This window comes from Vanacampus margaritifer, chromosome 1 (assembly GCF_051991255.1).
Source record: "Vanacampus margaritifer isolate UIUO_Vmar chromosome 1, RoL_Vmar_1.0, whole genome shotgun sequence".
In the NCBI taxonomy this organism is placed as follows: Eukaryota; Metazoa; Chordata; class Actinopteri; order Syngnathiformes; family Syngnathidae; genus Vanacampus; species Vanacampus margaritifer.
Window position 1 is genome coordinate 9,926,493 of NC_135432.1, and position 13,812 is coordinate 9,940,304.

The following is a 13,812-nucleotide window of genomic DNA, read 5'->3' on the forward strand; positions in this document are numbered from 1 at the left end:
TAATCCTCATGAAAACCTTGTTCTGGTGTGTCTATTGAAAACAATCAAATAAACATCCCAACTGTACTATTGCAATCAAAAAGAAGAGAAGTTCCATTAATGTTGGACTGCACCCGTCTGCTTACAGAAAAGTCAAGGGTTTTTGTTATAAACTCAAGGAAAAGGCATTAGGTGCAAGCTTGCCAGGTTACAAGAGATTTTCTTTTTTTCTCCCTGAAAAAGTATTCAATCTTGTGCAGCCAGAGGGGCTGAGTAGGTGTTTAATTATTAAAGGTGTTTGAACAAAAGGCTTTTCTAAGCCTGCTGGAGCCACCAACTGGACATTCCCCTCAGTGTTTGATGGATGTTAACGTCACAAATAATATCTTTTCTTCACTGTGTTTGTGCTAAATTACCCCCAAAGACCACAGAAGGGCCTGTAAGCTCCTTTTTTATTTTTTATTTTGCAGTGCCAATGAAACAAGGCTCACACAAGTTCACATACATTGCAATAATCTTCTCTCCTTGGGACACTTCCTGTACGCCTTAGTTCTTGATATCACATTTGGAACACATTTCTGTTTCCTGTGTGCATCGCGTTGATGTTTTCATGTCAAATTAAAGTTGTTTTTTCTTGAAATGTTTTCACTGACTTTTAGACAAAACGCAAGGATATTAGGGAGTAGATTATGATGGATTTTGATGATTTAACTGAAAATGTTCTTCACAACACCACAAATTACAACCGTCTGCTGTCCAAAGCTGTGAGTGAAGTGAAGCGAGCTGCCATCAACCTCCTTTTCATGGACTGCGAAAGCTTTGACCCGGTGACATCAGCGCTCGCAGCTCAGCCTCCAGAGAGAACCTGGCGTCAAATTACCTCTCTGCCTGCATCTCCACTTTCTCTGTGAGACGCAGTTTTGTTTGGAGGTTGGGGACAGCGCTCGGTTATTGGGCTTGTACTTGACTTGGCCGCAGGCTGACAGCTTGCCCCGGGCCCCCGGTGGCAGTGTCAGGGAGAGGTGAATGCTACTATCTTTACTTGCAAATCTATCCCAGGGGATCGCGGGGCCTCGCAGCATCTCCACCTCCTGAAAAAAAAACACATCCTTTTAGTGGGGGGGCGTCAGCCATTATGTCCCTCGCCTTCACTTCCTTCGCCATCTTGACAGGGTGCCATGCAAAAGGAGGTGAGGTGCGACCACACCACTGATCTTCTCTACCGGTGTTGACCTCGATCAAGGAGCTGCATCCTGCGCGTAGACGTAGACCCGACTGAAACACAGTCCTCACTTAAGTGCTAATTTAGGTAGGAATTAGAGGATAATGTGCATTTTAAGAGAGGAAATCCTTTGAGTTTCCTCTTGCTATGCTGCAGCAGCTCACATTGGGTAATTGGAGCCAGATGTTACTGCATGCAGCAGCACAAGAAACGTCTTTCTTTCCTCTGAGAGACACGAAACACACTGAAATTCTGTCATCATGCCGTCTTTTGTGCGCTCGCGCAAACTCCTGCGTCTTCACCGCTTAATCACATTAGATTTAATCGAAGAGGAGGCACATTATGCGCTTTTCCCATCAAATTTAGTGGCGTGACGAGTGGCGTGCAGAATCGGGGGGTACAAGCTATCCCAGAGTGCTTTGCAGCAATGGCACAGGACCGGGAGAGGAGACAGCGAGGGATGAAAGGGAAACGCTAATAATGTCTCACATGTGTACTGGCAAATTGTCTGCCAACATCGGCAAGCGAGGCATTGACTGTAATAAGCAGCATGCACTATTTATGATCACAAAGCCGGGCCGGGGAGGGCGAGCGCTGTCAAAATAAAAAAACATGTCAATCTGTTGCTTGTCTGCGAACGTACTTTTCTTCATGTTTGCATGTGATGTACAAAGGCGGGAAAAATCACATCAAACTGGCATATTTCTTAAAGTTCCACACGTCTTAAAGGGGAGGGAATGCGAATCAAAGGGAATATCAAAGTAGGCAGAAGTGCGCCAATGTGGGAAAACAAATATTTGCTCCTAATGGTTTGCGAGTGCACGTGATGCACTGGTGCAATCGGTCGAAAAGCAAGGTGGGGAAAACGGTTAGGTAGCAAAGAAAATGAGGCCAAGCTGTGTTTTAATACTTCATGGAGCATTGAAAATTCTCTATGAATTTTCTCAACTTCTTCCCGCTCTGCACAATTATGCATGTTTATTCATTTTGATTAGCAGCGATGAAAAGTCATGTTCGGCGTGAGCCCCCAGAGAAGAATATTTGTGTCACTCAGAGAGTGACAGTCCATCAGAAACACATGAAAGACTAACTTTCTCCTTGTTCCCGCTTCCTACCTAGTGGAACAGCAGGTAACTGGAATATGCTGAATATTTCAGCAGTCTCGCAGGACGCCATTCAAAGGCAGCAGAGGAAAAGTTTATTTAACTGGCTGTGACACTGGTAATACGTTGATGAGCTGCCTTGGGCCCTCATCATTCGCAAAAGCCATTTCTTCTTCACTCGGAATCCGGCAACGGACGCTAGACGGCGCAACTTACAACCTCAGCTAACTTTTGTACACTTTTGATGTGACACACACACTTGCACACACAAAACGGGCAAAAGGGATTTAATGTTTGTAAAACAACACTTGACACCAAAAGAAAAAAAATATCCTCCTTGCTCCTTCCATAAACAGTTATGAACACACAATGTTGGGATGTGACGTGGTCCATCCTATTTCCCAAGTGAGCTGATCAAATGGAGTGTCCAAATAGCTACAAAGTCCAACGGAAAATTCCCTGTCCTCCGAACACCGCTGTGATAAAATACAAAGGATGCTTCAAGTAAATAAAAGATCATGTTTACGTCCATTTTTTAAAAAGTATTTATGTTTATGCCACCATGGCGCGAAGTCAAAGAATTCTGACGTCAACAAAGTTCAGCTGATAATATTTGACTTTCAATGTCACTAACACCATTGAGGCTGGTTGGCAATCAGGGGACCTGATCTCCATCATTGGAAATCTTTGGAATGTTTACACGTCTCCACAGTGGAAACAAGGCCACTTAAAGGTGAGGAAAAATTCCAGAAAAAAAGTGATGTAACAGAGCTGCAGCGTGGGATACAGAAAGGGGAGGGGAAGGGGGTGATTGCTGCTGAAGATGGGGGGTGGGGGTCTTGGTTTGAGGCAATGCTGCTGGAGAGCACGACAGCTTTGGAGTATAATAATAATAAAAAAAGAAACACCAATTTCCTTCCCACAGCTGAGCACCTACAGGTCATTATTTCCTCTGTTGGGCTGTAATGTGAAAATCCCGAAGCCCCGGCTTGGAAAAGTTCCCGCCACTGGATCAACAGTAAATAATGACTCCATTCCACTGCTATGACCTCTGGCAAAAAGAACAACAGTCCACTAGCTGATGTGGTGAAGTCAGTGAACATGAAGACACGCATGTTGCATGCGTTGCGTCCATGAATCTCTTACAGCGCCCCGGCAGCGAGGAATGATAAGAGCACGTAAACACTGCAACTCCTGAGGCCGGGCTAATGAACGTACTAGGACAGGAATAGTTCGTGAACTAGCCAGGGCCGTCTTCCAAAATATCCACTCCCACACAGGTCAGTGGACTTGGCTGCATCCTAAGCGGCGCTGGGGAGGGAGGGAGCTGCTTAAATGCCTGGGATCTGAGGAAAGAATTCGACGGGGCATGGGAATGGCAGTGTCACAGCGGTCGCCAGAGAACGCTCTTAAAAACGCAGCCGCCGCCCGCTCGGTCCTGCAACAAAGCAGTGGCGCTCCTGCACAGTCTCAAGCTCCACGAGTTTGTTTTGGGATGACGAGAAGTGTCTCTCTAAACAAACGCAGTGTGAAACCAGGGTACTGTTTACTGGCGTCAGATAACCGTAGTCAGGGGGGGGCAATTAGGACAAAGTGCAGTAGCAACATAGTTGCCTCTAGACCTTTGTCAGGTAGTGTGACCTCATGAGAATGAGAACATGGCGTCAGAAACAAGTTGGGAGGATGGAAAAACATTGTTCACTTGTTTTTTCTTGCTCAAGTCATAATTGAATCCAAGCATTTCCTGACAAGGAGGGACGCGCCGCTAACTAAGCACAGATAATGCGCTTATAATTTATTTCAATTACTGGCGGCTCAAGGAGGATGACGGTGGTGAGGAAGAGGGCAGGCAGCATTGGGGAGAGGTCAACTCCTACTAAAATATGTATATGACTAATGAGTCCCTCTCTAAACTCAAAGAAGTCACAAACTTGGAAGAATTGCTTTTGATGGAATCTCCACTTTGCAGAACATGTGGCGCTGTCACATCAGTGATAACAACTGGCAGTCCTCTTAAGGCGTCCAACGCCGGTGAGCGTTAGGTTTCATGGTCATTTAACAGGCACAATTCCTGATAAATTCGGCTTGAACTTGGTGATTTTGCACTGATTAGTCTGCAATTAGAGCACAACTATCTGGCAGCTTTGCAATTATCACAGAAAATATGCAAATTCACACTGATTTCATGGCCCAGTTTAAAGAAACAAAGCGGCAGAGGATGTGTGTCACAGTGAAAAGTGACAAAAAAAAAAAGGAAGCTAATCACAAAGTGTTAATTGAAAATTGTTGTGTGGCAAACAGCCCCGCCCTCAAATATTGTTATTACTATTTTTGTGGCACCTATCAGACGCTGAAGATGCTAATCATATCGCTGCTCACCTTCAAACATGTCACTACCTCTCAAAATCATTTGACATGTTTTTAAGGGGAATCTCATGGAATGGGGAGGGGGGGCTAATTAATGTTTGATGACGCCGTCAGTATGTTTTCGTGGCTGGGCTCGTCTCACAGTTTAAGCAGCAGGAAAAGTGGAGGCGGGAGTACACGAGGGGAGGAAATGGTTTCCCATGCAACAAGATTAAAGAAGCTGTAAATTCGAAACTCAATTTGGAAACTTTAGTGTGTTTAAAATGCTCTTTTGTCAAGAAAAGAAACTTTTTCTCACCACATTTTCTTTTAATGCCCCCCCCCCCCCTCTTCCTCTACCACAACTACAACTACAGCCCATCCCATCTCATCTCACAGTAAGCATTTCCTGTGTGTCCCGGATTGTTTTTATCTGGAGAAAATGGGCTTCTTCAGGAGGGGTTTAGTGGGGGGGCGGCGAGACGGACACCCTGAGGTAAGGGGGGCAACCACCCATGAACATGCCTGCATTATTAAAACCGGACAGTGAATCAAAGTCTGGATAAGGATTCAAATCTGGCCTGAGGCAGTGAGGATGATCAAAAATAGGAATTATTAACCTTTAAAAAAGGGGGTGGACGGGACAAGGATGCAGTGAAAGCAACACATTTTGACGCAAATGTTGACGAAAGGTTAAAAAAAAAGTTGATAAATCCACTTCAGGGAAGACATTAATTTCGTCACCAGTTGGAAAAAAATGCCAAACAACTCTTCTTTTTTTTTTTTAAAATTCAAACTCAAACAAGTCTTTATTTCTTGGCATGTAGAGAAAAGCGGATGTGAATTTTAACGTCCAACTCCAGATACAAGTGGCATCCTACCGGATACAGTACAAGTCCAATTAGAACATTTGCTTATTTTTTGACTACTTATTAATATAAACAACAAAAAAAGAATGATTTAATGAAATTGTTGTCATAATTAAACTTGTTTTTGTTTTTTTAGATCAATAAAAATCGCAACAGTATTTTTTTAATTTATTATCTTTGTTGGTAGATATTGCTTCTACAAGTTCCACGACTGCCACTTTATGGATGACGTTGGTAAAAGCAATTGTCATGTCTTCCGCCTTCCATGTTTTATTGCTATAAACCTATATAATTGTCCATGTTATAATATGGCTCTCTTGGTCAACCAATTAAATACAGTCCAGTGTTCTGTTTTGTATTTTTGAACCTTTTTTTAAACTTATTTGTTAGATTACATAAAATACTTACTAGTATTAGTAGTACTTATTTCTTTTTTGATTTTCAATTGCCAGTTGAAAATGGAAATTCAGACTGATACAGATTATTTGGATCAAATGAAATTTATTTTAAGAGCACTTTAAAAAACATTTGTCACAAAGCAACGTACATAATCAAGATTTAAAATTTAACCCCCCATCCAAAAAACAACAATAAATGCTATTAGCCTACTACTACTACAACTAATAGTTCCACTACCATAATCAATGCAACAAAGATTACAAATATTTATAGGACGAACTCTGGTTACTCTAACTCCTCAGTGGGCCGAAAGAGCGTAGCAGTGTGTATGTGCTCTTCAGAAAATAGTTTGCTCACTCCTACAGTACTTGTGAGAACCTGTGCATTATATAATTTTACACTTGCGTGGTAATAACAAAAAGCTAGTGTGTTACTTAAAATGTCTTTACAGTTAATAAAGATTTTATGTCTCCTGAACAAATACATGAAATTCCAAACAATTCCAAAGGATTAAAAATGATTTTGAAGTACAAACAAATTGGAGGCGGACCTGTGGCCCCAAATGGATTGTGTTCCACCTCAGAGGCTTCACTATTTGCCACACATTCCTAATCCCAGTGTCCACTAACCAGGTCCAGTCTTTGCTGTGTGTCCTCATGTCCTTGTTGGATAATATCATCGTAGGTGAACATGACAGATTGTGCTTACCTACCAAATCCGGCATTAGAACCCTTTTTTTTTTTTAAAGCCTCTTACATGGCAAAAATCAAATCTGTCCCATCCTGAGCGAATGCCAGATCGACTCAGGTAATGCGGGCGGGAAGCTGACGGCACAGATCCGCCACTGGCTGCGCCCTCCTCACCGCCGCTATAATTCTCCATCATCTATCATTTGCAAAACACACTATGACATGTGAAGTCATTAATTAGGGAGACAAACAGATGAGAGAGCGGGAGGTTTTATGCTGATGGCAGGTTTCTGAGGTTGAAATGGACCGTTGGGCTTAAACATGTTGATAGTGACGTGGGGATAAGCTCTCTCTCTAATTCCTCTGGTCACTGCGGTCAAACTCTGGCTCTATCTCCCGTCCTCAGTCTCTCCTGCACATGCTGGATAGAGCTAATGTGTTTTAATGCCCCGGGTAGGATTTTCCACTCAAAATAATAAGTGAAGCACCCTGATGGTCAGCAATGCAGGTGCTTAAAAACGAATCACGTATAATTTGTGCTTTTACCTTTTAGTTCCCTATGAGACTTCCAGACACCTTGTGTCATCAGTGGCAGTTCCAGAACCAGAATTTATATGCTCTTTAACTGTGGGACAAATATACATTTAACCCTGGAGAACCCACGGGGTCAAATTTGGCCCCTATAAATTCTGCTACTCAAATAACAAAGACCTTCTTTTTTTTCCCAGCAGTGATTTTGTCCCTGTGTTCTTGTTTCCATTGGCCAAAGTGTGCTTGTACATTCAAAATCCAGTTCTAAAATGCAACAAATAAAACAAAAAAATCATATTGTTCAATGTAGCTGTGTATTTCATTGATTATTTTCTTAAATTCTAAATAGTTTACTGACAGTTTTTGTTATTCTGATTTTTCAAAATGATACCCCTAAATCCCAAAAGGGTCAAATTTCGCCCTAATCCTAAATTAGGGAATAAAGGGTTAAAATTGAAAAAAATATATATTTTGGTGTTCAGTGAATTTATAGCAGTCATTTAATGTACAATTCATAATTTTCCAAAGAAGAAAAGGGTTCTTAGGTTCTCCAGGGTTAAGATCCCCAAAAGAGCCAACCTTCAATATTTTTGAATTCCTGGTTCATTCCCATGAACTTTTTTTGCAACCCTAGGTGAACTTTGCATGATGATGACATCATACGTGATGACACAATCACACATACAGAATGTGCTGTTCTGCACAACAGCACGCCACACCTTGCAGACTCCCAACAGGTGCCTCTTGGATGTGACTGCAGTTGATTGGCTGCCAGCTGGCGGCAATGAAGTCTTTTCATGGTTGCGACGTGAGTCAGCAAGGAGCGAGGCGTGCACGAGGGGCCGACAGCGATCTGAGGACCAGAACCTGATTGGGTTTCAAAGAGTTTGGCACTGCATGCTGCAAGAGGAAACCTGCCAAGAGATGGTTCCTGTGTACTTTCACAACGGTAAACGGGAAGTTTAATCAGCGCTATATTGAAATGGTGATTTCCTCTGCTTGCTTGCACGTACGCACTCACACACAAATTCTGATTTACAGTTCTAAATTGCTTTGTGTGCATATTACACATTTGCCTAATGAAGTATTACAACAGTAAGGGCAATTTTTCTATTTTATATGTAGACGAAAAAACATTTTGGTTTGGTGTCAAAAAATGCGTAAGACAAGAAACGAACATGTCGGCTTTTACTTCAAAGTATGCAACAGAAACATTTGAGTAGCATCAGCAATAACCTATCAAGGCTAGTTAGTGGAAGTCATGAGCACGAACTGGCTAATAACAGGCTTATTATTATTCAATGATGTAATACATGATGGCAGCAGCAGCAGCAAAACGAACTCATAAGTCTAGAGAAACGTTTCGTGCCACATTTAAAGAAAGATACAACCAAATTGATCGGGAGATTCATCATGCAGCAAGATAATGACTCAAAATACACTACCGGAGTTCTTCAGGTAAATGAAGTAGAAGGTTTTAAGACTTCAAATTGATTGAACAAACTAACCTGCTAAAGGTGAGACTGACCAGAATAACTTACCACACACAAAAAAAAAAGATGACGACTGAAAGATAACACCGACCTGTTATGTACTGAAAAAGTATCATAAATGTCGCCATGTCATTGGTTCACTGGCTTGATGAAATTATTCAAAGCAAATATTTTGCAACTAAAGTATTTTCTAACTTTTTCTGTTAATCTATTCCAATACCTTTTCTCACCTAAAATGAGTTTTTGTCAAAAATAACGCTATCACGTCCTCCAAATAAACGACCACGTAGGTCATTTTGAAATGTTCCAAATTACGACCAAGTGTTACGTATTGTAGTTTAGCGACCTCCATCGGCCAAATATCGAAAAATAGTCAACTGAACCATAAGTGGCATTAACAGGACTCAAACCCGGTCCATCTTGTCAGAAGACGAGTGTTCATCTGACTGAGCTAACTGGCCACAGATTGTTTTAGTGCCTTTTTCTAATCTCAACCATTAGTGTCCCATGTAAAGACGTAACGTGTATTGTACAACCTCACTGAAATCCTAATACTTGTTGGTATCAGATCCAAAAGTAAAAATATGAAAATAAAATGTCAAAAAATTGGCAAAATCTATTGCCATCGAGGATCGAATCCAGGACGCGATTACGTCTCTAGTTTGTGAACGCAGAGCGCTACACCAGTGAGCTAAAATTCAGAGTCGCCGACAAAGCTCAATACCTAATTTGAATGCTCAGGGGCAAATTGACTGCCGTTGTATTTGGCTCGTACAATGTAACGTAACCTCTCAGTCCGGCGACTTCAACAACGGCGGTGAAAGAAAAAACAAATGTTTTTCAGTCTAAAGCAAAAACAAAGGAATTGGCCTCACTGTTCTAATACTTTTGACGGGAAGTGTAAAAGCTCATGTGTAGCTGCAGATGCACAGAAAAAAAATATTTTCTTTCCATTTGCTTACATATATCTAAGAGTTCCTACAGAACCTGGGACAATACTGAAGTCTCACATAAAACGTCATCTCAGCGTCACTGGGCAGTTCTGCCAATAAACTCTGTCTACATTTCTGGGCAAAGCAGTGATTATCTCCTTGCAAGAGTAAGGATTAGCAAGCCTAGTCTCTGTGCTGCACCTGACTGAACCTGACTCTCCCTCCTGCACGGCAGGATAATGTGTCCTCTCTGGCCAACGCTCGCCCTCAATTTGCTCAGATTTGATCTCCTGAATTATGGCTTACTAACGTGGCTAACAGCTGCTACAAGGAGGGCTTCTCCTGCATATTTAATGGCATGAATTAAAGATAACCAGGAGGCTGCCTCCCACGGGCATGCAGGAGCCGATAGGTGATGCACGTTACAAGAGGGTCAAGCTCCTCTACTGCCCCTCACATCAATTCATGTAATCTTGCACTCGCCATACCGATCCCTCCACTATGCCTTACAGGCGGCTAGAAAGGTTACCGGTACTTGAAAATTATTTTGGGGAAGTATGAAAGGTTTTTTTTTCTCCTTATTTGAATGTTTTCCATAAAACCAAACACTCCCTAAACACAATACATTAGCACCTCACAAGCAAAGTGATGATTGCCAACCTATGTAAGAGTGGCTGAATTTTTGCCTTTTTTCTCCCCCATATAAAATTATATGAAATTATTTTATCATTTCCAGATTAAAACTGGGTTTTAAGATTTTAATTTTTATAATTGTCATATAAGGTTAAAAAACAACAATTATTGGTATGTCATTGATGAGGTGTGAGATAAGCAACATGACACACAAATTGTCACTCTCCTCAAATAATGGCCAATGTCAATTTTTCATTCCCCCCCGAAAAACATGAAAAACTGAACTAAATACTGATTGTATTATATTATATTTATTAATTATTATTATTATTATTTCATTTAAGGGGTAGAAGTGAATGATCTATTTAACTACGGGTGTACCCGTTTTTAGCAAAGGTGGTGTTTAAGGCAAAAAAAATAAAAGTTTTGTCAAAAATACTAGTTAGACTCAGAATCATTTTTATTGGGCTAGTATTTTAAGTAGGGATGTGCGAGTACTGATTGCAGGTATCTATTGGACTGATACCTGGTCTTATTTCAAGGCATCGATACCACAAAATGGCAGCCGATACCGGCTGCCATCTTGTGGCCATTTTACAATCAAGAAGTAGAAATCCATCCATCCAATTTCATGCAATTTTAACAAGAATGCTATATTAGGATGTATAGGTCTTTCGTTAAAATTACTTCTCATTGATTTTTTTAAAGGAAATTTTATGCATCAAAAGTACTAGAGGTATCTGTACTTTATATCGGTATTGGGCATCAGCTACTCGAGAGTTGAGTACTCGTATTGGTATTGGTCTGAAAAAAAGTGGTATCTAATTTTAGAGGATGACTCATGCTTGAGAGGGTTGTCTATCAGGACAAATAGGCGGCCAACTTGCATACATTGAATTTTTTTGTGCTGTTTATATGATTTAAAAATTTCCATTGAAGCACATTTTGCATTGTGGAAATACATGAAAATGCCGTTTTGTCTCATGACATTTCCCGTAAAGCATCCTAATCACCACTGCCCATTTCCCCATCTCATCTCACGGCGTGTGTTTTCAGTTTGTGCCAGGCCGGTGGCATTTTTTAAACACAAACACACAACTTATGCCAACAGTCGCACCGTGAAACCCTTCAAGTCTCTTTTAAGCCCAAATTGGAGTGTGAGCACGGCCAAGCTGCTGAGTCTCAGGTGCAGCGGTTCTTAGCCAGACGACAGATGTATGGAGATCTCCCACGGCACTGATCCCTATTAGATCGCTGCAATTACCCCCCAGCCCCCTCACTGCTAACTCTGCTTCAAATTAGCATCTGGCCCCCCTGAGGCGACCAGCACCTCCCGTTAGTGCAGACCAAGGTTAATGTCAGGTAAGCAGGTCAACAGGCGATCGGGTGATAATTATGTTTTGACTGTCTGACCCCGGCCACTTAGCGCTGGGGGCGGGGGGGGTGTTTGTCTAAGGTGCAGGAAACTACCATATCCTTTTCCCCAGCCAGCCCTCGTCACCATGACCACAGGCACATTCTTTAGATCTCCATGGCGATGAGGGAGCCACTTTACATCCTCTTGTTAACAACACCAATGACAAGCACATACCATTGCACTTTCTGATTCATCGCGTTGATTCATCTCTTCAATTACGAGCCATTATGGGTCCTTTTCCTTGCATGGTAACCTAATTGCATTACTCAGCATACACTCCCCTCTTTCATCACTTGGTGCCTCTTCAGGTGTCTTGGTCAACTGTGGAGAATTGTAGGGATGAAGCAAAAAAAGGATTCAACTTAGCAGCGGTGTGGACAAACCTCCTTAATTGCCGGCAGTCTTTATTTTGTAGCTGCTGACCGTATTTTATGTGCAGCTCTGACTTACACAAGGGAGACATGAGCATTTGAGGCAATTTAACAATGTAAGCTTTGAGAGCCAGGACAGAGGCGGTTTCAACTAGCTTGTAATAATAATGGTACAAGTTCCTAACTAAACCTGCCTGCTTTTGTACACAACCCTACAAACGAGCCCAGGTATTGCCACCCAAAGATAAGGAAGTCTTCAAATGCATGGCATATCCGCTTTTCTACGAATCCTTTACATGCCTTTCCCACTCTGGTGGCGTCAGCTTGCAAAGCAAACATACATACAACAGCTGGGGGAAAAAAGCAGAAAAACTCATTTAAAAGCTAAAAGGTATCTGGCCCGTCACAGAAAGAAGCACTTTGTTTACTGTGTCATGAAGTCAAAAAGGCTCAGGCCTTGTTGCTGTTCGGATTTGGTCTCTAATTAGTTTCTCAGCAGCCATTACCTGACTCCAGCTCCCCCTCGTGCTCCCCCACATTGTCCGCTTGGCACTTTCAAGCCGGAGACATTCTCTCGTCTGCTACTGCTTTCGTCACCGAAGCTTCATGTCCGACACTTTACAGTCTGCTTGTACTATTTGGCACAAATCAGCTGTCAAATGTTCAGCATATTTCTGTGCATGTTCCGTGGCGCCCTCGCCAGTCGGCCCAACCTTGATCATCTGTGCGGTTCTGCCTGTAACTACAGTGTGTATCTCATTAAGGAAACTATGTTGGCTGCAAAGAATTGAGCCAAGCGTGCTGGCTTATCATACAAAAGGTGTTTAAGGCAACCCTCAGGTTTGCCTTGAAGGAAAACTGCGACTAAGCCTCTGATCTGTTTCCCCTCCGTCTCCTTTCCCGCTGCCTGTGTGGTTAGCCGCCACGCTCCGCTGAACCGTGTTTGCTCCCCTCAGAGAAAATTTGTATGCATACTGTACATGAACTTTAGACAAATAAATAAACGCCCAAAGAGCAGCCAGATAATTGAGAAGGAAGTCAGGCAGGAGTTTGGGAGACGGGCCAGCGGAGCATTTTCACAGAGGATGTTGACGAAAAGGCAGCAGACAGGTATGATTATAAACCTAACCAACATGCTGCAGCTACAACAATGTGACCCCTGCCACACAGCTAAGCTCTCAGTGAGTTGGACCAATTACACTGGGGAAAACAATTTTTGGGTGCGGAATCCAAAACTGATCTCACGTCAAGTTTTTGAGCTATAGGATCCCCGTGATTACTCTAAATACATGTGTATTTATGTAAATAAAAAACTAAGGTAGAATAGTTACAAGCTTTAAAAACTTAAATAAATAAATACAATTAAACAATAAAATATAATTTGCAATGGTGTACCTATGGTTACAAGGTTAAGAGAAAAGTCAGCACTAATACTTTTAAAACCTACTACGCCATCTTTCTGTTCTATTGATAGTACTGACCTATTAGGAGATGCACACACCTCTCGCCATCACAATTGTGATAGCACGAACAAGTTACCATTCACGCAGCTGTAGAATAATCCAATTCAGAACCTGAAATAATATCAGAACTTTAAGGAAAGAGCAGAAGCAGATCTTAGATTGTTGCCATTTGCTTTATTTATTTATTTCAGGGACAGTACATATCAATAAACATTTCAATAAATGTGTCAGAATTAGCCAGATAGGCTATTTTTCATCTTTAATGAAAAATAATGCTATTAAATGCTATTAAGCTAAAATCACATATGTGTACATGTATATACTATGGATGCTATCTGTGTCAAATTATTTACCATGTGTCCTAC

The 13,812-nt window shown here is 41.8% G+C and overlaps 1 long non-coding RNA gene across 1 annotated transcript in view; it reads right to left on the minus strand.

Annotated features, from left to right (window-relative positions):
* Window positions 1-512: 512 nt before the first annotated feature.
* The window catches only part of LOC144057484 (uncharacterized), a 196,315-nt gene continuing 183,015 nt past the window's right edge, over window positions 513-13,812 (minus strand). The window contains exon 7 of the long non-coding RNA XR_013295263.1: window positions 513-1,070. This is a non-coding gene — a long non-coding RNA (uncharacterized LOC144057484). The remainder of the gene's footprint in view (window positions 1,071-13,812) is intronic.